Source organism: Lampetra planeri, chromosome 45 (genome assembly GCF_965212315.1).
Source record: "Lampetra planeri chromosome 45, kcLamPlan1.2.h2, whole genome shotgun sequence".
Taxonomy (NCBI): domain Eukaryota; kingdom Metazoa; phylum Chordata; class Hyperoartia; order Petromyzontiformes; family Petromyzontidae; genus Lampetra; species Lampetra planeri.
Window position 1 is genome coordinate 1,977,500 of NC_136151.1, and position 23,154 is coordinate 2,000,653.

A 23,154-nucleotide genomic window follows, 5' to 3' on the forward strand; every position below is an offset into this window, starting at 1 on the left:
GCTGGAAGGAAGGTGTAGCCGGGGTGGAGCGAACCACGGCCCTCTGAAATGTCCTTGCAGTCGTCGTCCACCCGAAGATCGAAGAGCCTCCTGAAGAGAAGAGCCCAAGGGCAGAGACGTACCCCTGGAAAGGGTCGGCTCAAGCTTAAACCAGTGAAGACCAAGCTTCACTCAAGAAGGGTGTAGATTAGCCAATGAGAGGCATATTAGTCAGGAGGGGCTACCTCCTTGGTGTATCGAGTGTGAGAGGCCGTTACCCCTCTGTGTTAAGGAACAATTGTTAAATAAAATACGTGTTGCCTCAGAGAGACTCTCCTCTAGTCATTCAACCCACTACAATTATATCCATAGTACAGGCAGTCCCCATGTTATGAAAGGGTTAGGTTCCAGAAAATGTAACCCGAATTTTCTCTACGTCGAAATCTGAACATTTTAGCCCCAAAATAAAGATAAAATCCCATAGGCGGAAATAGGTCATTGGCTCTTAAACTGGGGTACATCACACAGCCCTTGTGGGTGCAAAATGCCCGTTCTGGGGGGTGCGAGACATGGGTGGATTTATTAAGAAAGTAAATCATTGAAAAACTAAATTAAGCAGAGGCACGTAAGTACAACTAACCAATGTATTTAATACCACTATACACCACACACTATACACTACTGTAAACTCCACAATACACTATACACCACATACTATACACTACACTATACACTGCACTATACACTGCACAGTATACACTACACTATACACTACTATACAGCACACTTCATGGGACCTCCTTTGGGGCCGTCCATAAATGACGTCGCGCGATTTAGGACGATTTTTGACCCCCTTCCCCCTTCGTCACACGGCGTCACAAAAAGTCAGACCCCCCTCAAATATGACGTCTCAAAGCTCTGCCCCCCCCCAAACCATTTTGAAAATAAAACATGCTTCAAATCGATTTAAACTTAATTTTGGAGCTTTCGTGACTGCAGGAATTATTCTTTAGTTCTTTCGGTAAAGTCACGTATAAAGATAAAATAATAAATTAAATAATAGCATACGACGTTTCGATTGCAACACAAGCAATCATCATCAGGTATAATGAAATAGCGACACAAAATCTAACCAGAAAACCACAGACAGACATATAAGCAGACAGATATCACCAAGATACACAGAGAGGGCAACACAGGTACAGAGAGGGGTGATCGTCTCTGTGGCGTGGCCTTAAATAGACAGAGGGGGGCGGAGGCAGAGAGAGGGAGGGGTTAGAGAAAAAATGTACATGTCAATGAGTACGAAGAGACGCGTAGTAAAGTACGCAGGCTTAGAGGGAGAAAGAGCACACTAAATTAAATAACCTAGCAAAGTATCGAAATGTTATGTAAAACGACACAGAGAGTCGGTCAACACACAATTAACGGGCACGTAAGGACAACTTCTTTGTTTCATCAAACGCTTTGTGTTTATTAACATTATTATTATGTTAACGATTGACAACCAAAGGGGTGCAGGCTGCAGTAGTAATGTGAAGCCGAACCGGTCGGAGTGGTTCTCATTTGGCGGTGCGAGACACAACAACTTTGAGTGAAGAAAGTTCTCCTTGTGAAGTTACTGGACTGTGGTGTGATACTCAAAAAGCGCGTTGCTTTTGATTACGGCACGAATTATTAGATGTTGTGAATGTGCTGTCCAGCTTAGGCACGTGTACATGTTCAACACCTTTAGTTGAACACAACAGCATTATTCACTATGATCGAGTGCAAATATCTCGAGCGAAGGGAACAACACGATGTTGTATTATGTAGAACTCAAACGACATTGTAGCATTAGTTGAACACCTTCGTCTCGACGTATTTACAATCGTAACATTAGACACTATTCCTAATCCCGTTTATTGGATGTAAATTTGCAACCTGCGGGGTGGAACGGTAGTGCAGCGGTTCGCGCAATGCACTACCAATCGCCCCACCTGAGATCAACGTCTGGCCTAGTCTAACATCGTCCATCGCTCGCACAACTTTACCGCCCGCATTGTTCATTCGTGCTTCTTGTTAATTGTTTTGTTGTTTGACAGACTTATCACAGACGACTGTGTGTGCGTGTTAACGCGCCCATTGTTCATTTCCTCTCAGCCGCGAGTCGTCGAAGCGCGGTTTCACCGCTCGAACTGCGAGTGGCGCGCCCCTGAAGATGCCTGCGGCAGCGTCTTGTGGACGCTTGAGAGGGGAACATTGCTCAGCGCGCAGCCCGACCCACAAAGCCGCACTTGAAGTATTCCCATTTGATGGGGCTATAAATATATAGTTGTATATCCCTCTCTCGGACGCAATCAGACAGCGTAGAAAGTAAAAACACAGCAATGAGCACAATCCAGTACACCGAATAAAGTAATTTGACAATTCAAAGGCATCTAAACATTTATATATAAATACAAACACAGAGATCCACGTAGAGCCTGCATTGACTTGAGGGGTCAGTACTGTAAGCATGCAACTATTAACGCATGGAGTTGTACGAGATGGTGGTACAGACGATAGCTCCACGCCCGACCGCCTTTGTTTCCCCAGTGGCTGTGTTTACGCAACGCACCAGATACTCATTTGAGGTTGAGTCGACCCAGGGAAGGCCCATTACCGATTCAGATGACCGTCGCCGGTGTTTGACCGCGAGCAGGAATCGAACTCGGGTCGCTGGGTTAGTAGCCCAGCGCAGCGCTCACCGCTGTGGCAACCGATCCCCCCACACGGAGTCGTCCACAGGCGTCAGGGACACGCCGAGAGGAATCCCCGCCGCGTGATCAGCGCCCCACTCGCCCCCCTTGATTTCCCCCGTACTTTATTTGATGTACAATGGGTGGGTGGCGTTCGTGCGAGTGAATAAGTTAATCCAAACCGCTTGTCCACCCGACTCTGGGGGGACGAGCCGTCTCGAGCACGCCCTGCCCACAGGACGTCCACAACGCGCCGTGCTCTGTACAAGACGCAGCTACTCACACTCGCCCCCCCCCCCCTCTAACATCCACCATTTAACAAGGGGGGTGGGAACCCGTACATTTATTTTTCTTTAAATTTGTGAAGACCAAGCTTCACTCAAGAAGGGTGTAGATTAGCCAATGAGAGGCATATTAGTCCGGAGGGGCTACCTCCTTGGTGTATCGAGTGTGAGAGGCCGTTACCCCTCTGTGTTAAGGAACAATTGTTAAATAAAATACGTGTTGCCTCAGAGAGACTCTCCTCTAGTCATTCAACCCACTACAATTATATCCATAGTACAGGCAGTCCCCATGTTATGAAAGGGTTAGGTTCCAGAAAATGTAACCCGAATTTTCTCTACGTCGAAATCTGAACATTTTAGCCCCAAAATAAAGATAAAATCCCATAGGCGGAAATAGGTCATTGGCTCTTAAACTGGGGTACATCACACAGCCCTTGTGGGTGCAAAATGCCCGTTCTGGGGGGTGCGAGACATGGGTGGATTTATTAAGAAAGTAAATCATTGAAAAACTAAATTAAGCAGAGGCACGTAAGTACAACTAACCAATGTATTTAATACCACTATACACCACACACTATACACTACTGTAAACTCCACAATACACTATACACCACATACTATACACTACACTATACACTGCACTATACACTGCACAGTATACACTACACTATACACTACTATACAGCACACTTCATGGGACCTCCTTTGGGGCCGTCCATAAATGACGTCGCGCGATTTAGGACGATTTTTGACCCCCTTCCCCCTTCGTCACACGGCGTCACAAAAAGTCAGACCCCCCTCAAATATGACGTCTCAAAGCTCTGCCCCCCCCCAAACCATTTTGAAAATAAAACATGCTTCAAATCGATTTAAACTTAATTTTGGAGCTTTCGTGACTGCAGGAATTATTCTTTAGTTCTTTCGGTAAAGTCACGTATAAAGATAAAATAATAAATTAAATAATAGCATACGACGTTTCGATTGCAACACAAGCAATCATCAGGTATAATGAAATAGCGACACAAAATCTAACCAGAAAACCACAGACAGACATATAAGCAGACAGATATCACCAAGATACACAGAGAGGGCAACACAGGTACAGAGAGGGGTGATCGTCTCTGTGGCGTGGCCTTAAATAGACAGAGGGGGGCGGAGGCAGAGAGAGGGAGGGGTTAGAGAAAAAATGTACATGTCAATGAGTACGAAGAGACGCGTAGTAAAGTACGCAGGCTTAGAGGGAGAAAGAGCACACTAAATTAAATAACCTAGCAAAGTATCGAAATGTTATGTAAAACGACACAGAGAGTCGGTCAACACACAATTAACGGGCACGTAAGGACAACTTCTTTGTTTCATCAAACGCTTTGTGTTTATTAACATTATTATTATGTTAACGATTGACAACCAAAGGGGTGCAGGCTGCAGTAGTAATGTGAAGCCGAACCGGTCGGAGTGGTTCTCATTTGGCGGTGCGAGACACAACAACTTTGAGTGAAGAAAGTTCTCCTTGTGAAGTTACTGGACTGTGGTGTGATACTCAAAAAGCGCGTTGCTTTTGATTACGGCACGAATTATTAGATGTTGTGAATGTGCTGTCCAGCTTAGGCACGTGTACATGTTCAACACCTTTAGTTGAACACAACAGCATTATTCACTATGATCGAGTGCAAATATCTCGAGCGAAGGGAACAACACGATGTTGTATTATGTAGAACTCAAACGACATTGTAGCATTAGTTGAACACCTTCGTCTCGACGTATTTACAATCGTAACATTAGACACTATTCCTAATCCCGTTTATTGGATGTAAATTTGCAACCTGCGGGGTGGAACGGTAGTGCAGCGGTTCGCGCAATGCACTACCAATCGCCCCACCTGAGATCAACGTCTGGCCTAGTCTAACATCGTCCATCGCTCGCACAACTTTACCGCCCGCATTGTTCATTCGTGCTTCTTGTTAATTGTTTTGTTGTTTGACAGACTTATCACAGACGACTGTGTGTGCGTGTTAACGCGCCCATTGTTCATTTCCTCTCAGCCGCGAGTCGTCGAAGCGCGGTTTCACCGCTCGAACTGCGAGTGGCGCGCCCCTGAAGATGCCTGCGGCAGCGTCTTGTGGACGCTTGAGAGGGGAACATTGCTCAGCGCGCAGCCCGACCCACAAAGCCGCACTTGAAGTATTCCCATTTGATGGGGCTATAAATATATAATTGTATATCCCTCTCTCGGACGCAATCAGACAGCGTAGAAAGTAAAAACACAGCAATGAGCACAATCCAGTACACCGAATAAAGTAATTTGACAATTCAAAGGCATCTAAACATTTATATATAAATACAAACACAGAGATCCACGTAGAGCCTGCATTGACTTGAGGGGTCAGTACTGTAAGCATGCAACTATTAACGCATGGAGTTGTACGAGATGGTGGTACAGACGATAGCTCCACGCCCGACCGCCTTTGTTTCCCCAGTGGCTGTGTTTACGCAACGCACCAGATACTCATTTGAGGTTGAGTCGACCCAGGGAAGGCCCATTACCGATTCAGATGACCGTCGCCGGTGTTTGACCGCGAGCAGGAATCGAACTCGGGTCGCTGGGTTAGTAGCCCAGCGCAGCGCTCACCGCTGTGGCAACCGATCCCCCCACACGGAGTCGTCCACAGGCGTCAGGGACACGCCGAGAGGAATCCCCGCCGCGTGATCAGCGCCCCACTCGCCCCCCTTGATTTCCCCCGTACTTTATTTGATGTACAATGGGTGGGTGGCGTTCGTGCGAGTGAATAAGTTAATCCAAACCGCTTGTCCACCCGACTCTGGGGGGACGAGCCGTCTCGAGCACGCCCTGCCCACAGGACGTCCACAACGCGCCGTGCTCTGTACAAGACGCAGCTACTCACACTCGCCCCCCCCCCCTCTAACATCCACCATTTAACAAGGGGGGTGGGAACCCGTACATTTATTTTTCTTTAAATTTGTTTTTTGGTTCATTTATTTATCATGCATTATAAATATTATTTAAATTATTACATATTTTATAAATATTACTTTCTAATATTATTTTATTTCAATTATTACGTAAATAATTATTATTTTTATAATTATAATTTTCTGATAAATAATTCACTTTTTTTTTAATGAGAAAAAATATATAATTTTTTTTATATTATTTTATTTAAATGCATCAATTCATGTAACTTATACACTTTACAATTAATTTCATGATTCATGCATATTCATGATTTTATTATAAAATTGTATTAATTAATATATTTTTTTATTACTTATTATTCACTTTATTTGCTACTTAATGTTCTTTTGCTGTTCGTTGTGCGCAGTTGCAAATTTACCCGCTGAGGTCGTAACTGGGTTCTTTTGTTCCATTCCTGTTGCTCTGTGGCCCCGGTAACGTTCCCGTGCTGCTGTGATGTGCACCCATGCCCAATTAGTGGGGGCGATGTTGGCACGCAGACTGAAGATCGATTGAAGAGGACAAATGCGAGTCCCTTTATGTCCAGTCAATGTCTCGTCACTTGAACAAATATGTAAAACCTTATCCATGGCTCGAGGAGTATCCTGAAGCTCATTAAATAACTTAACAATTATGATTGGAATCTCAGCTCCACCGTGACGAAGAATGAAAGCCGTCAATGCTCCTCACATCCGCTTTCAACTGAAGAAGCTTCAAATCTTGACGATGCTCCCAGCACGTGGAGGGAACGTCACAGACATCGCGCTGATCAACAAGGCGCAGAACCTGATGTGCATGCCGTTCACCAATCCAAACGCCACAGTCCAGGCTCAACCTTCCGTAGCTTCCGAGATCTGGTAAAAAAAATCGGCAACATTTCGGGTTGATTTGGCCACAGCCTCTTTTGAAATCTCTGGTGCATTTTCATTAGGGGCCATCTATTGAGTACGTATGCATAGAGGGGGGTTAAGCCAAATGAATACGCTTGCATATGGGGAGTCTACTGACAATGTATGTGTAGTACTGAACTTGACACGACAGCTTCTTGCTTTTCTCTCTCACTTTATTTCGCTAACACCGATCAACATTCCTCCAGCGCGCTCTCCGCTCGCTCGCCGCGTTCCGCCGGCCTCGCTCGCTCCGCGTCTCTCACTCTGTCGATTCTCCTCTCCACTCTCTCAGTCACAGTTCAGCCATTCTTTATCGGCTTCTCCGTCACACTCAGCCGTGTCTCTATCGGCTTCTCCGTCACACTCCAGCCGCTTTCTGTTGGCTTCGCCGTCACACTCCAGCCGCTTCTACTGGCTTCTCCACTGCTGCCTTATACTTCTCTGCTGCTACCTTATACTTCTCCACTGCTACCCTATACTTCTCCACTACTACCCTATACTTCTCCACTGCTACCCTATACTTCTCCACTGCTACCCCATACTTCTCCAATGCTTCTGGCTCCGCTGCTTCAGCTCCAACATTCGTCTTCTCCTCCCAGGCGCGAACTCCCGTCTTCTTAAAAAACCCCGCTCTTTATCCCCAAGCCAATTAATCCCTAATTAATCAGGTGGTGTTCCCCGCGACGCCCCTCGCCCCCAGCCCCCGCTGTCACCCGTTCCAGACAACGCGGCGCCACTTAGCGACATAAAACCTCCCGGCAATTCAGCGCCCTGCGTCCTTAATCGCCCCCTACCACCTGCTACTGTCCTCAGACAGCGTGGCGTCGCATTTAGACAATAACGACCTCGTATGCTCCCACTGTACTTTGCGCGCACATGCCCCCAACTCCCGCGCGTGGCGTATAATTCAGGCACTACATCACCCCCCCCCCCCATGTTAAAGAATTAGCCGTCCCGGCTAAACATAACACGCTATGCGGCAACACACAACAACCCTTATATACATAGTTACACGATTCCCACCACCCCCACCCCGCCCCCCGAACAACGCTACACGACCACTACGCCACAGAATTTCAAGAAAAAGTCACTCGTCGGGAGCGGGTTCCCGAAACCGGTCCATCACCCCGGCCCGGGTGAACAGGGGACAAGGGCGGGGAGAACCCCTTCGTGGGCGCGGAGCAGCATCCCACCCGTGATGTGCGCCTTTCCTCGTAACATTGGCCTCCCGCTGGCGTGGCCGCATCCCGTTCCCATGCGTCCCGGGGCAGCACCTGACTCAAAAACGGCGATCCTGCAGGCACACGGGGGGGGGGGGGGGGGGGGGGGGTGGGGGCGTAAACTGCTGGGTTTGCGTTCTCACGCCGCCGCACAACACGCTCGTCGGACACATCCAATACAGGCCACTCCGGGATGGGAGATGACGCATTATAACGCGATACATATTTCTTCAACCGCGACAGGTGAACAAGCCACAATCGACGACCACACCGAATCCGTACACTCTGGTCCCTTCCAACCTCCACAATTTAAATGGGACCCTGCCAGGGCCGATGGAATTTCCGCGACGTGCCCACCGGCACCATAGGACAATGCAGCCAAGCCCTGTCCCCCCACTTGCCATGGCTCCCGAGGAGGCTGTGTACCATGCAGGCGCTCATTAGCCACCTGCCTCCGCTCCGAATTACCCAGTGAGGCCTCTCTAGCCTCCTTCAGACGGTCCAATGCCTCTTGCATGGGGGCAGGCACCATTGACCAGGGCCGGGGCCTCCGATTCTCGACCATACATTAAATAGAGGGGTGAATATGTCGGGGTCGCTGGCCCCCGAAGTCCCTCCGTGCTCCGGGCGTATGGCAGGGGCTCCGCCGTGCGCCGACCCCTCGCTGCTCTGCGAGCAGCTGCTGCCATCGCTGGGCTCATCACCCAACGGCTCCCCTCCCTGGTCCATCCCTCCGTGAGCTCGTGTGAGAGGCATAGCTCGCCGCCCGCTCTCGTTCACCTGCAAACGCTGCGTTGTCTCTCCACGGATCACGCGCTATTAAACGGTGGTCAGGGGTCGGAGGGCGAATGACGCTGCCCTCACGTACACAGCTCCCCGCGGCACTCACTCACCACTGAGCACTCACGTTGGGATCGTGCACCTGTATCATACACGTATTGAACACACGCGCACCCACACGCGCAGCTCCGCGCAGCGCTCACTCACGTGGCGAACCACTGTGTACACACGCGCACCCACACGCTCAGCTCCGCGCAGCGCTCACTCACGTGGCGAACCACTGTGTACACACGCGCACCCACACGCTCACACTGCTCGACAAGATCACGCGAGGCCACGCTTCGCTATTAATGATTTATTATCTGCTACCTGGTAATTAATGTTAAATCAGTTTGAGTCGACAAGGCTGGCCAATTCCACTAAACCTGTACCTATTCCCTATTTATCGGTTATGACCCTACTTCACCCCCTTACTCACTGCTGGGTGCCCACGGCGGTTTGCTGGTCCCTGTGCTAACAGCGTACCTCGATGCGTCGCACGGACGTCCGGGTCACTGGCTGGAGCCGCGTCTGGTCCTCTGGCGCTGGAGAAAGAGCACGATTTCCCCTTTGCGCCCCCTATTTATCCTCCCTACCTCAAAGGGATGCGGCTCTGAACAATGGGCTCGCGCCCCCCTAGCACACGCACGGCGGTTCCCGGCGCTTTTGACATGCTAATCAGTGTGCGGCGTGCGCGGCGTAAATCCGAATTAATCCCTTACCCTCCCTAACAATGGGGCCTGCGTGCTCAAGCATAATTATCCCAACCCTCCATGACTATGCGCAAGAGCCCCTAAGGTCCCGCTATTCATGCTGTCCCGTCCCTCCCCTGCTTGCCCCGTCGACACGTGGGTGGTGTGTGTGGGGGATGCGCTTCAACCGCGGTGGCCGAATGCCCCTTGCCGCGGCCATACCATCTTAAGGCCGGTCGCAGCGCCGCGGTGCAAAGTAGTGTCAGGGGAGGTCGTCCAATTCCCTGATCGCCGGAAACCGTGAGAGTTAATCCCGATAATGTTTCTCGGATAAAAACCGGTCGATCAGGTGACCTTCCCTTCCAGCTCTATGGGGGGGGGGCGAAATGCGTGCGGGTGTGTTCATGTGAGGTGAGGTGAGGGGGACGAGGGGTTGGCTCCGTTGCTTGGTGGTAGCGAGGTCGGGGGTGGGGCGCCTGCCGAACGGCTTCGTGGCGGTGGCATCACAAATACCCCGTTAGGGCGTGCGGGGCCAATCTGTAAGCGGCCAGGGTCGCTGGAACATATAGATCCCAATCAGTTTGTGCCAAATTAACCTGCTGGCACAACATAGACGTCAGCGTCCTATGAAGACGCTCAACCATCCCGTCGGTTTGCGGGTGGTACGGGGACGTCTGAATTTTTTTCGTACCCAATGCGTCACACACCTCTTTCAACAAGCGGGAAGACATTTTTTTGCCCTGATCAGTAAGCAGGTGCTCCGGGGCACCCTTATCAAAAACGTATCCCTGCAGGAAGGCCTCCGTGATCGATCCTGCTGATTGGTCTACCAGTGGCCATGCCATAGGCCACCGAGTGAGGTACTCAACACCCACCGGCAAATATTTGTGGCCCCGCAGGGTAACGGGGAACAGCCCCAAAATATCCAGGGCAACAATTTTGTTTACCCGTGAAACTCGTATCGATTGCAACGGTACTCGATATGGTTGCACCGGCGCCTTCCGCCGTGCGCACTCGTGACAGGCCTTAACGTACAAATGAACATCGTTCTGCATCCCGGGCCAGTAAAACTCGTTACTCAAAGTCAATGCGGTTTTCTTTTCACCCAAATGCAGCAAACGCTCGTGTGCATCGTGAATACGTTTTTCCCTCAAGCTCAACGGTACCACAATACAACATTTTTGCAACACGACATCCCACCTCACTAGGAGATCGTCTATGAGCCGAAGGAAGGGCCAATCCTCTGACTCTTTAGAACGGGAGGCCCGAAGCCTCATTCTGGTTAGTGAAGAATCGTTCACCTGTAAGCGCGCCCAACAATCCCGTGATAATCCCAGTAACCCGGGTTCTTTAGCAGTGGCCCCGTCAATTGGGCCCGAATCGGCTGCAGTGGCCATGGCCAGAATGCCCTGCAGCGGTGGACCACAGCACAGCAATCCCTCGGTACTTCTACACGAGCCTGATGGCTGAGACAATCGCGACAGAACGTCCGCATTGACATGACGTGTCCCCTTTCTGTGTCGGACTGTAAATGAGTATCCCTGCAGAACCTCAAGCCAACGGGCCATTTGACATGAGGGTTGGTCAATCCGCAAGAAGTACTGCAGCGCCGCGTGGTCAGTGCAGACAAAGAAATCCCTTCCGTACAAATATGGTCGATACAACTGCACGAAGTGTACAATCGCCAACAATTATCTGCGCGTTACACAATATTTTTGCTCTGCCGGACACAGCACGCGACTGCCGTATGCAACGACTTTTTCCACTCAATCGATTATCTGCGACAAAACAGCGCCTATGCCTGTATCACTGGCATCAGTGTCGAGAACGAACATCTCCCCGAAATTCGGGTATTCGAGTGGCGGTGCATCTGCTAAAGCGTCCCAAAGCGCTTCAAATGAACGCTGTTCCTCGTCACCCCATAGGAACTTTTGACCCTTAGCGGTCAGTGTATGCAGTGGCCTCTCAATTGTAGCAAAATCCTTGACAAATCGATGGTAGTACGACGCAAATCCCACGAAGCTACGCACCTTCGACACCATTTTCGGCACTGGCCACGTGCGTACACAACTCGTCTTCTCCAGGTCAGTGGCGACTCCCGACGTGCTGACATGACCCAAATACTTGACAGACGTTCTCAACAAAGGGCATTTTTGGGGTTTAAATTTCAAATTGGCGTCCCGTACCCAGCCAAACACAGCTCACAACCGCTGCAAATGCCCTTCAAAATCCTTACTGAACACAATGACGTCGTCAAGGTATATCAAACATGACTCCCACTGCAATCCGGACAATACAAGTTCCATCAACCATTGGAAGGTGGCTGGCACGGAGTGCAGCCCCATCAGAAGCAGGTTAAAATGGAACAATCCCTGCGGTGTTTGAAAGGCTGTCTTCGGCTTAGATTCTTCATCTAGGGGCTATTGCCAAAAGCCCAACAATAGGTCAAGAGTCGAGAAACATTTCGCGCCGGACAAGGCGTCCAATGAGTCATCAATGCGCGGGAGCGGGTACGCATCTGCCACCAAAATCTTATTGAGTTTACGATAATCGACACAAAATCACAAGGAACCATCACGTTTTTTAACCAGTACAATTGGAGCCCCCCACGTGCTAGAAGAAGGAGAGACGATATTTTGTTCCAACATTTCGTCTACCGTTTTCCGAATACAATCCTTCTCCAGCGGGCTTACACGATGAGAATTTAAGCAAATCGGAGGTGCACCTCTAGTATCAATGTGATGTTGCAATAGGGACGTGCGACCGACATCATATTTCCCCGAGCTAGAGACGTCCTTAAATTCCAAAAGCAGCTTACCGAGACGCAACCGCTGCTCGGGTGTCAAATCATCATTACATTCATACAAATCCCGGAACCAGCACGGTTCTTCATCACACTGTGGCAGCGCATTCCCTTCGCCCGCTGCCAAGCACGTATCCCCCTCCGAGTTATGTGCAGCCGATGCATGCGCTAGCGTAGTCCCTTCTTGAATAACAACTAACTCGTGCCCCGTAATAACAATCTGTATAAATGGTTGGCAATTTGCCGTCACAATTGTAAAAGCTCCAACCGTGCCACGACGTTTGACGGCGTCAACAATATACCTTCCCCCAGGTTATTGAGTGGCAGGCCCTATTTCAAGCACAATGGCACGAGCATCTGCGTCGCAGGGAGAACACGCACTGTGCGACTAACCACCGCTTGTACCACGGCGTTCACATGAGCGAATTTAGATGGAGTTCCCAAAAATGTAAGGCATTTCCCCGATGGCAATTCCAACCATCCCCTCTCTATAGAGATCTTAGGTGGCATCCTTCATAAAAAAAAATCTGTGCCCAACAAACATGGCACGGCCAGAGCAGTCCAAACCAAAATATATCCCGTTACACACACCTCCCCAATTTGAATTGTTGCGAGCACGCGACCCAAAATTCCCAAACTGCCCCCATTAGCCACTATACACGGGCCATCAACTGGTTCCAAAGCCTGGGGCGAGGTTGGCAACGAATGAAAAGTTTGCAAAGAAATGAGGATCGCCGAAGCCCCCATATCAACAATTACTCTAATATGCTCCCCTAGAACAAGCGCCATTACATCCGACGAACCCGGCGCGGCACCCAAAGCGCGATGAACCAACGCGCCCCATACAGCATTACCGTGCGATTCGTATGAAGGAAGGATTTACAGTGTGTGGTGTCGTGGATGGGTGATGTGAAGGATATGGCCGTGTATTAAATGTGTCGCGACTCGCCTGTTGGTCCTGGAATGGGGAGAATCTGTGGTTGTAGTCTCCCATCGTCCTTGGGAAGACGCCTCTCCATCTCCAGCAGTCCCGTGCGAAGTGTCGACGCCCGCACTCATAGCACGTCCGCAGGGCACCACCCCTGTACGTCTCGGGGTGGCGCGGTAGGCTCGCGAGCGGCCGTGCGGCCGCTGCTGCCAGTGACCCCGGTTCCTCCAACTCCGACGGGCACCCGGCCGCGCCGGCGCACACCACCAGAGGCTGTGCCGTCACCGCCGCTGGTTCATCGCGAAGATCCAGGTTGGTCTGAATGTTCCTGGCGATCTGCAAAGACGACATGTCGTCGTCGCTGTTGCTGGGAAGCGAAAGGACGACCCGTAACTCCTTCACCAACAGCAACAGCTTTTCCTGGGCCAAGGAGTCAAGGGCGGCATGGTCCATCGCCAGGTAAGCCGCTTGGCCGAGGGTCAACAGTGCACTGCGGTATGCAGGGGGAGATTCCGCCTCTGCCCGCATTCTCAACTGAAACCTGCACTTGGCGACCGATCACAGCTCGTAGATGTCTTGCATTGCCGTGAATGCCTCCGTCAACGATGAGCAAACTTCCGCAGGGAAGCCATAGAATACCGCCAGCGCATCGTCATCCAGGGCCGTCGGCAGGGCCCATAGCACGTCACTCTCTGTCCAACCGAGCGACTCGTACGCTGCTCGGAAACGTCGCGTAAATTCTGCCCAGTCGCCGACTTTCACCTCAAAACGATCCACGTGCAGCCGGCGTCGTGAGCCTGGAGTCGGCGACCCCGGTGCCCCATCGGCATCCGGCTCCGTTCCTGGCGGAGCGGGAGTCACAACTGCGCCGTCGGCCATCGCCGGTGTCGCAAGCTCGTATGGCGGCTGGTCCGATCCCGTCGGCGCCTCTCGTATTATCAACATGAAGCGTTTGAACTCCTCCGTGAGCACCGTCATCTTGGCCTCCCACTGGGCCATCGCAGCCCTGCACTCGTGAGCCAGGCTCGGTTCGTCTGTGTCATCCTGGTCATCCTCCTGCCCTGGAGGTGCACAATCATCCAGGTCCGCCAAGGGAGCGACAGCCTCCAGCCCCGACGGGGGCACCACGTCTGCATCGCTGCTGTCGACCGACGAGCACGCCGGTATGTTTTTTCTTCTAACAACTTTTTTCGACATGTCGGTGCGGTTCTTCGATCACTTCTGACGCCAGTTGTAGTGCTAAACTTGACACGACAGCTTCTTGCTTTTCTCTCTCACTTTATTTCGCTAACACCAATCAACATTCCTCCAGTGCACTCTCCGCTCGCTCCCCGCGTTCTGCCGGCCTCGCTCGCTCCGCGTCTCTCACTCTGTCGACTCTCCTCTCCACTCTCTGTGTCACAGTTCAGCCGCTCTTTATCGGCTTCTCCGTCACACTCAGCCATGTCTCTATCGGCTTCTCCGTCACACTCCAGCCGCTTTCTGCTGGCTTCGCCGTCACACTCCAGCCGCTTCTGCTGGCTTCTCCACTGCTGCCTTATACTTCTCCGCTGCTACCTTATACTTCTCCACTGCTACCCTATACTTCTCCACTGCTACCCTATACTTCTCCACTGCTACCCTATACTTCTCCACTGCTACCCTATACTTCTCCAATGCTTCTGGCTCTGCTGCTTCAGCTCCAACATTCTTCTTTTCCTCCCAGGCGTGAACTCCCGTCTCCTTCAAAAACCCCTCTCTTCATCCCCAAGCCAATTAATCCCTAATTAATCAGGTGGCGTCCCCCGCGATGCCCCTCGCCCCCAGCCCCCGCTGAGACCCGCCACGTGTTCCAGACAACGCGGCACCACTTAGCGACAACAACAACCTCCCGGCCAATCAGCACCCTGTGTCCTTAATCGCCCTCTACCGCCTGTTACTGTCCTCAGACAGCGTGGCGTCACATTTAGACAATAACAACCTCGACCTCGTATGCTCCCACTGTACTCTGCACGCACGTGCCCCCGACTCCCGCGCATGGCGTATATTTCAGGCACTACATTTGTAAGCATAGGAAATGGGAGGGGGTGGGGGGTGGATGAAGCTTTGATAATAATGCAGCCGGTGGTGGACTATCTGTTTGCTTAAACACGTGAATATTATTTCTCCTTGATTGTATCTACGTGGATTAAATATCGGCCGTTCTATACGATTCAGGGGGGGGGGGGGTGCGTCAAGTGCGTCAAGTACGTACGCAGGTGGGGAGGGAGGTGTTAAAAGTATGCATGATGAAGTAAAGTTTTGAAATATTTTTCCGTACATACTAAATGGATGGCCCCTTATTCAGCGCGCCCCGCGAATCCCTGCGGTGAAGTGGCAGCGCCCTTGCGTGGCGCGCTCCAACACCGGTCCAGGCCCCGCAGGGACCCAAACGATGTCTGGGAATCGGTCTCAATTCGTGACTCGGTCCGTAACTCTGGACTGGTGCCGGCAGTAAAACAACTGAACCCTAAATGACCCCCAACATCCCCATCACCCCACCCCCCAGGGGTCCCTCCTATCGCGTGACAACCCCCAAGCCCCCCCCCACACAGACAGCCCCCCCCCCCACTTCATGCACCCTTCCCGAGCACCCCGCACCCCCTACTCCTCCCACTCCCAGTACCCTTCCCCCTACCCCTCCCACTACCCCTCCCAACCCCTCCCCCTATCCCTCCTTCTACCCCTCCCCCTACATCCCCCCCAACTCCTCTCCCTACACAGCCCCCTACCCCTCCCACTGCCCCTGCCCTGCCCCCTACCCCTACACAACCCCCTGCTCCTACCCCTACCTTCCCCCTACCCCGCCCCCTACCCCTCCTCCTACCCCTCCCACTACCCCTACCCTGCCCCTTACCCCTCCCCTACCCCTACCCCGCCCCCTCCCCCTGCTCCTACCCCTCCCCCTACCCCACTCCCTACCCCGCCCCCTATCCCTACCACTACCCCTCCCCCGCCCCCAACCCCTCCCCCTACTCCTCCCCATACCCATCCCCCTTCCCCGCCCCCTACCCCTGCCCCGCCCATAAATTTGTTCGCAAAACGACCAAATTTTTGCTTAACGGGCTGAGACCCATCGATCGAATGAGTTCCATGGCGGCACAGGGTGGGGGGGGGGCTCACCGCGGCCTGCAGCTGTTTGTTTACCAGCTGCGCTGTGCTGGGCGATTCGCCGTGTGAGGGAGGGGGGCCTCGAGGTGGCACTGTAATGGGGGTGATGCTCAACGCTCCGCACACAGAGATTCAAGAGGCAGATCAAATTCAATTCATCATCGCTAGACTTAACCTGTTGGTGTACTGCCATTCCCAGCCGCGGTTGCAAGATGTTAACTACGTTGCCTATACAGGAGGTCGTGGGTTGGATCCCGACCCTGATGCTTGCTGCTATATATTTGTAGTCTGCATGTTCTCCCTGGGGATTTTTACTCCGGGTCCTCCATTGTTTCATTCCACATTTAGAAACACGCGTTTGGAGTGTTTGGCTGCGAGTATAATTTTACACGTGATAAGCCACATTGTTGAGCTGCTATCATTTGTGATGGCGAGATCGCTTCTAAAAAAAAGTGACAGAGCTCAGTGGGGCATTACCTGGTAAAATAACCCCACGATTACAACACTCGCTATGCACTGGTGTGGTCACGCATCCAAGATCTAACGAGGCTCACACCCGCTTAGTTAGCTTCCAAGTCTGTTTATGGGGCCATTTAGTAAACATGTTTAACCGTAGACAACCCACTACGCATCCGAGAGGGTATCACTCAAATCTCCGCACAGACAGATGCAATAGTACTGCATTTTACTGTTTGACCAATATTATCCATAAGAGGTTTTTTTGTTGGATCGCACCATCTGACACAGCTAACTCGTAAGGGGTTCGTCACGTTATAAAAAGTGCCAAATTCGTTACTAGTGCAGCACTAACCGTTTGTTGTAACGGATAGTAAACCCACCACTATTTACAATTTGAGAACCGTAACGTTGATGTTTCCCAGACAGTACCGACAACGCGCGGTGCTCCCAGGTTGTCTCCCATCCAAGCAGTAATGATGCGATAATAGTGCTTCATGAGGGTCTTGTATAGATGTAGTGATCAAGACCAATAGAGTGAAGCTGTTCATCATTATGCTGTTGATGATTCTGTTGCTGCTGATGACGATGATGACGGTTATGGTGGTTATGATAAACTGCTGCATCTCTTCTTAGCAAGTGATCTATTCAGATCAATTGCATTGACGTGCACAGGATAATCGATAATTCACGATGTATCCAATATGTTAGGGCCCATCCATTTAGTACGCTCGCAAAACTCTGTCTAAACTTGACCCCTCCCCCCTCGCTGTACGCACACGTACTTTTTACACCCCCACCTGCGTACGTTCGCTTGACGCACCCCCCACGAATCCTATAGAACGGCCAATATTTAATCCACGCAGAAACGATCAAGGATTAATAATATTAACGTGTTTAAGAAAACAGATAGTCCACCGCCAGCTGCATTAAAGGATTGAGCTGCGTACCTTTACAAAGTGTGTCTAGTGTCTGCTGGGTTCAAACGCCGACTGAACCCAGTCCATCAAGTTACGTATTATAGGAATTTCGTCAACACGCACAATGTCAGGCTGAAGCACAGCAAGGACAATGTAGACAAATTGTTATCGAGGCTTCACCCCCCACCCCCCGTTCACCTATGCGTATGTACATTGTAAATAGACCCCCCCTACGCAAGCGTACGCATATGGGTTAACCCCCCTCCCCCCTCCATGCGTATGTACTAAATGGATGTCCCCTTATACAAATTGATACTTGTACCACAGTGAGCTAACCTCGCTGTACAATTGAGGCAGAACAAATGGGACAAACGATACAAAAACTAGACGGCAAAAAAACACGCGAGAGAAAATAAAATAATCGATTTGTGAATATAATCGTGAATCTGAATCGCCACGATTTTTTAAAATCGCCTCAGGATGAATCTCTCCCCCCACCCCGTCGCCTCGCCCACCGCTGTTTGGCTCTGAAGTTAAAAACAAAACTGACGCCAGGCGGCGCTCTCTCCCTGATACAGAGAGGAGAGAGACACGATGGAGGCTTCCTGCATTGAGAGCCCCACACCGCTCTCCCCATTTAGCTCCATGCGTCGCACTCCTCAAGACGAGCAACTGAACCGCTCAGAGATCGGAAGTCCGATGCCGTGTGTGGATTCGGAATAATTAAAAAACCCGAGACAGACTTGGCTACTGTGAGCTCACCATTCGTCTGCCACTTGGTAAAAAATATGATCATGAAAAACAATTAGAAAATGTTCTCATTGTAAGGCCCCATGGTGCAAATTGCAGTCTCCAACCCTTATCAGCTCTCTATCTCTCTTTCCTCTCTGAGTGCTAAGAAGAATAAGAAGGGCCATTGCCCAACAGTTGCCTGTTGGAAGTTTGTTCTAAGGCGGTGTCATTGACGAATGTGTTGAGGTCATTCGTTAAACAGGAAGAGGCGAGTAGGGTGATGTGAGATTACACCGAGAGGCAGTGGAGTACTGATACAGTTGTAATGAATCTGATTAATTTTCGGCGAGATCACTTGCCTGATTTTCCACATCATAGCACACCTACTACCTGTGTTGTTCAATTGCTGCTTTCCCACAAAGTGGTTCTTGATTTATTGATCATGGAGATATCATGGGCAGAGTGGAAATCTCTGACAGCATCTCTGATTAGCGTGGTTGGCAATGTGCGGTTCAACTGAAGTTCAACATCTATACAAACAGATGCTCGCCATACGTCTGTCTCATCACGAGTATGGTGAGGCTTGGAGAGCTGAGCCCTTTAGGAGCGGGCAATAATAAGGCTCTAAATGTTGATACATAGCAGCTCAGACTCCACAGCGCTTTATCTGATCTCAGCATCTCGGTGTCTCCTGCACAGAAGGCGACTTGCCAGTCTCATCGCATGGGAGTATTTTGTTCTCTCCATGAGAGATGTCTCACCAGCTTTCTAAGTGACGCCTTCCACACTCACGCTGCCCACTGACACTGCGATCGTGGAGTACGCAGAACATAATCGGGCATCGCGAATGTTAACATAATCGGTTATACGAAGTTACACAAATGTACTTTTTACAATACAAAACTTAAATCTTGACTTAAAGTTTTCGTGACTGTAGGAATTAATATTCTTTGGGTATTTCCGTAAAGTCACGTAAATAGATTCAAATAACCTTATTTTTTGTTATTTTCTTTGAACCTATCTACGTGACTTTACCGAAAGACCCAAAGAATATACATACAAAACAGGTTTTACAGACAAATACCAAACAAAGAATGACCTTCATAAAGTCAAATAACATTTAGAGCATATATGTCTGTTTCCTTGACTCAATTGTATTCTTAGGTTTTTTCGGTAAAGTCACGTAGGTAGAACATCAAAATAAAATAAAATAAAAAACTAAAATCACGACGTTTCGGAGGCAACACAAGTCTCCGTCATCAGGTGGGACCGTCACAGCTAGATTAGCTGCATCAAGTGAGGCAATGATTCAAGATGTAATACCTTAAAAGCGAGTTGAGGGGGGGAGAGGGAGGGGGGAGCTCATCAGAATATGGTAGCCAATGAATGGAACGTATCGGGAGGGAGGGGGGGGGGCGGGCCCAAAAGGGGTGGGCGACGGCGTGGAAGCGATTGTGCGCAAGCGACAAACTACTGCACACGCCAACACAATGGACAAAGAGGGGGAGGGGAGGTCTGAATACACATGATAGACAAAAGAACGAAAATGCCCATGTTTATACCAATGCTGGCTGACCAATGAAGAGAGTAAAGTAAAAAAGCCAGCATTGGTATAAACATGGGCATTTTCGTTCTTTTGTCTATCATGCGTATTCAGACCTCCCCTCCCCCTCTTTGTCCATTGTGTTGGCGTGTGCAGTAGTTTGTCGCTTGCGCACAATCGCTTCCACGCCGTCGCCCACCCCTTTTGGCCCCGCCCCCCCTCCCTCCCGATACGTTCCATTCATTGGCTACCATATTCTGATGAGCTCCCCCCTCCCTCTCCTCCCCCCCTCAACTCGCTTTTAAGGTATTACATCTTGAATCATTGCCTCACTTGATGCAGCTAATCTAGCTGTGACGGTCCCACCTGATGACGGAGACTTGTGTTGCCTCCGAAACGTCGTGATTTTTGTTTTTTATTTTATTTTATTTTCATTAATTTTGATGTTCTACCTACGTGACTTTACCGAAAAAACCTAAGAATATGATTCCTTGCAGTCACGAAAGCTTCAAATCTAGAATTGACTCAATTGGCCTACTTATTGTAAGTAGAAAACATTCAAAGTATTCAAAGATCTGTTATCTCTACAAATAACTCACAACAAATGGCAGCACAGTATAATAAGACTGGCCTACAACTTTTGGACGTCATCTGCTTCAGAGATAAAATCTGCTGTTTATTATGTATTTTGACGTGCTGAATTCAAATATGGCAATTAAAAAACTGATTGGCTACTGTTCCCAAGATATTTCAGTTTTTACATTTTATGTCTATGTATATTGTATAGATAGTAAATATTTACTCATAAATTGTAAACATTGGTATTTTCACGTACTCTTTGGTTCTTTCGGTAAAGTCACATAGGTATAAAATAAAATAAATCACGACGTTTCGGGCGCATGGTAGCTTTACATGTGTAATAATCCTTCTTGAGACGGCTTCCGGAATCAGTCCTTTTTATTGTCAACTTCCACAGTTACACTTTACTCACACACTCTCCGTTGCTGGCAGACAACGGAGAGAGGGCAGACTTCTCGCTAAGTCCCCACCGCACACGTGGCACCCAGAGCCCCCGTACGCGCGTGACTCCCGCTCTTCTCGTTCCCAAATCTGCTCCCGACCGCTCCCTCTCTTTCCCTCTTAATCCCTTCGTCACGTGGTACCCCCCAGCCAATCCTCCATAGACAGCGTTTACCGTTCCAGATGGTTCCCTGTCAATCCCGGGACCACGCCTCTAATCAGGCTCCCCATTAGCTGAGGCCCCACTTGGCCAAGCCAATCACCCCTGCTAACATGCCGTGATCACGCCGAGGCCATGCTCCCTGGCTCATCCCTTATTGGCTACAAAGCAGGACAGGCAAGCCAATCCCCACGTGAATCCTCTATGGCTGTTATTACACATGATAACATGTCACCTGTCCTGTTTATGTAACACTTTAAAAATCAGCAAAAGGGTTATATAAATAAAATGTTTCGAAGCCAAAACACCATTATGTATATATAACTGCATAGTTTAGTCCTTATTCAGTGTCTACTTGGCGAATCTTGGCTTCATTAAATGGAGCATCTCTTGTCATTGTCACTCTGCAGCAATAGTCTGCCAGCATCGATGGGCTCAATTTGCCCTGATAGCATTTCTACAATGTTGCAATGTCCTGGTGAAATCACTCGCCATGTTCGTTGCTCACTGCTCTGCAGTTCAGTGGGAAAAAAATCTAAATGAGAGTGCAAAAAATGTATCTTTAGTGCAACTAAGTCTTTTGTATGACGTTGATGTTTTCCACCAATTCCCTATAGTTGTCTGCCTTGTTTCCAAGAAAATATGTTGCCACTAACTGGAAGGCTTTCCATGCCATCTGTTCCTTGTCACGCAGTGCACTGTCAAATGCATCATTCTGAAGATTTTCACGAATCTGAGCACCAACAAAGACACCTTCCTTTATCTTAGCTTCACTTAACCTTGACATTTTCCACAGAGGTACTTGAAAGCAGCTTGTGTTTTATCCATGGCTTTTAATTGTAAGGGTGGTAACAAAATGTTCCTTTATTCAAAAAGTGGTGGATGCTGAACACTTTTCCTCCCAGGCTCCAATTACTATCGGAGTGGCCAATCTATCTTGATGTAGTGGGAATGTCTCGCGCAACTATCCCATTCGCAGGGAAAACATCATTACTTTGTGTATCCAGTCAGCAGACCAAGCAAGAGAGCAACAACCTTCAAATCTCCACAAAGCTGCTACTGATGTTAGGCATAGTTTATGCACCTCAAAAGTTGTTTCATGTTATAATAGATTTCCTTCATATGGACTGATGACCAACTGGAATTGATGGCAAACCATTTCCATTATGCAGCAAAACAGCTTTAGGACTCATTTTCGATGAATCAATGAACAGTCTTCACTCATCTGGATCATGAACGATGAGGGCTGACATCACACTATTGATGTTGTTGGAGGCTACAAGATCACCTTCCATGAAGAAGAATGGGACAAGATCCTTTTGATGGTCACGGAACATGGAAACCCTATCATCACCTCCTAGGAGATTCCACTGCTGCAGTCTGGAGCCCAGCTCTGCCTTACTCTCTGACAAGGTCATTCAGTTCGCCTTGTGTTATGAGGTGTGGTTCAGAGGAGGATAATGGGATAAAATCTGGGTCATGTGACCTTGATGGTTCAGGACCAGAAGTTTCATCCTCTTCCTCGTCTGATTCAAGTGAGAATGATTCTGGTGCAGCAGGAACCAACAGTCCTTCTCCGTGGTGTACTGGGCGTATAGCTGATGGAATGTTTGGATAATTCACAGTCAATTTTATTACACCTTTCCTAACTGGAGGCGTCATGCAGAAGTAACAATTCATTGCCACTGAAAAAGGCATAGATTTCCTTTTCCTGTTCAACCACTGGCGAATATTTGTTGCTCAAGGGTTGAAGCACATGTGTGGGGCCCACATTTTGTCCTGATCTCCAATTTTTCAGCCAAAATAAAGGTGACAGGCTTTCTTAACCCTACTTGATATACTGCACTTTGTGATGCAAAAGTAACTTCACCACAAACATAGCAGA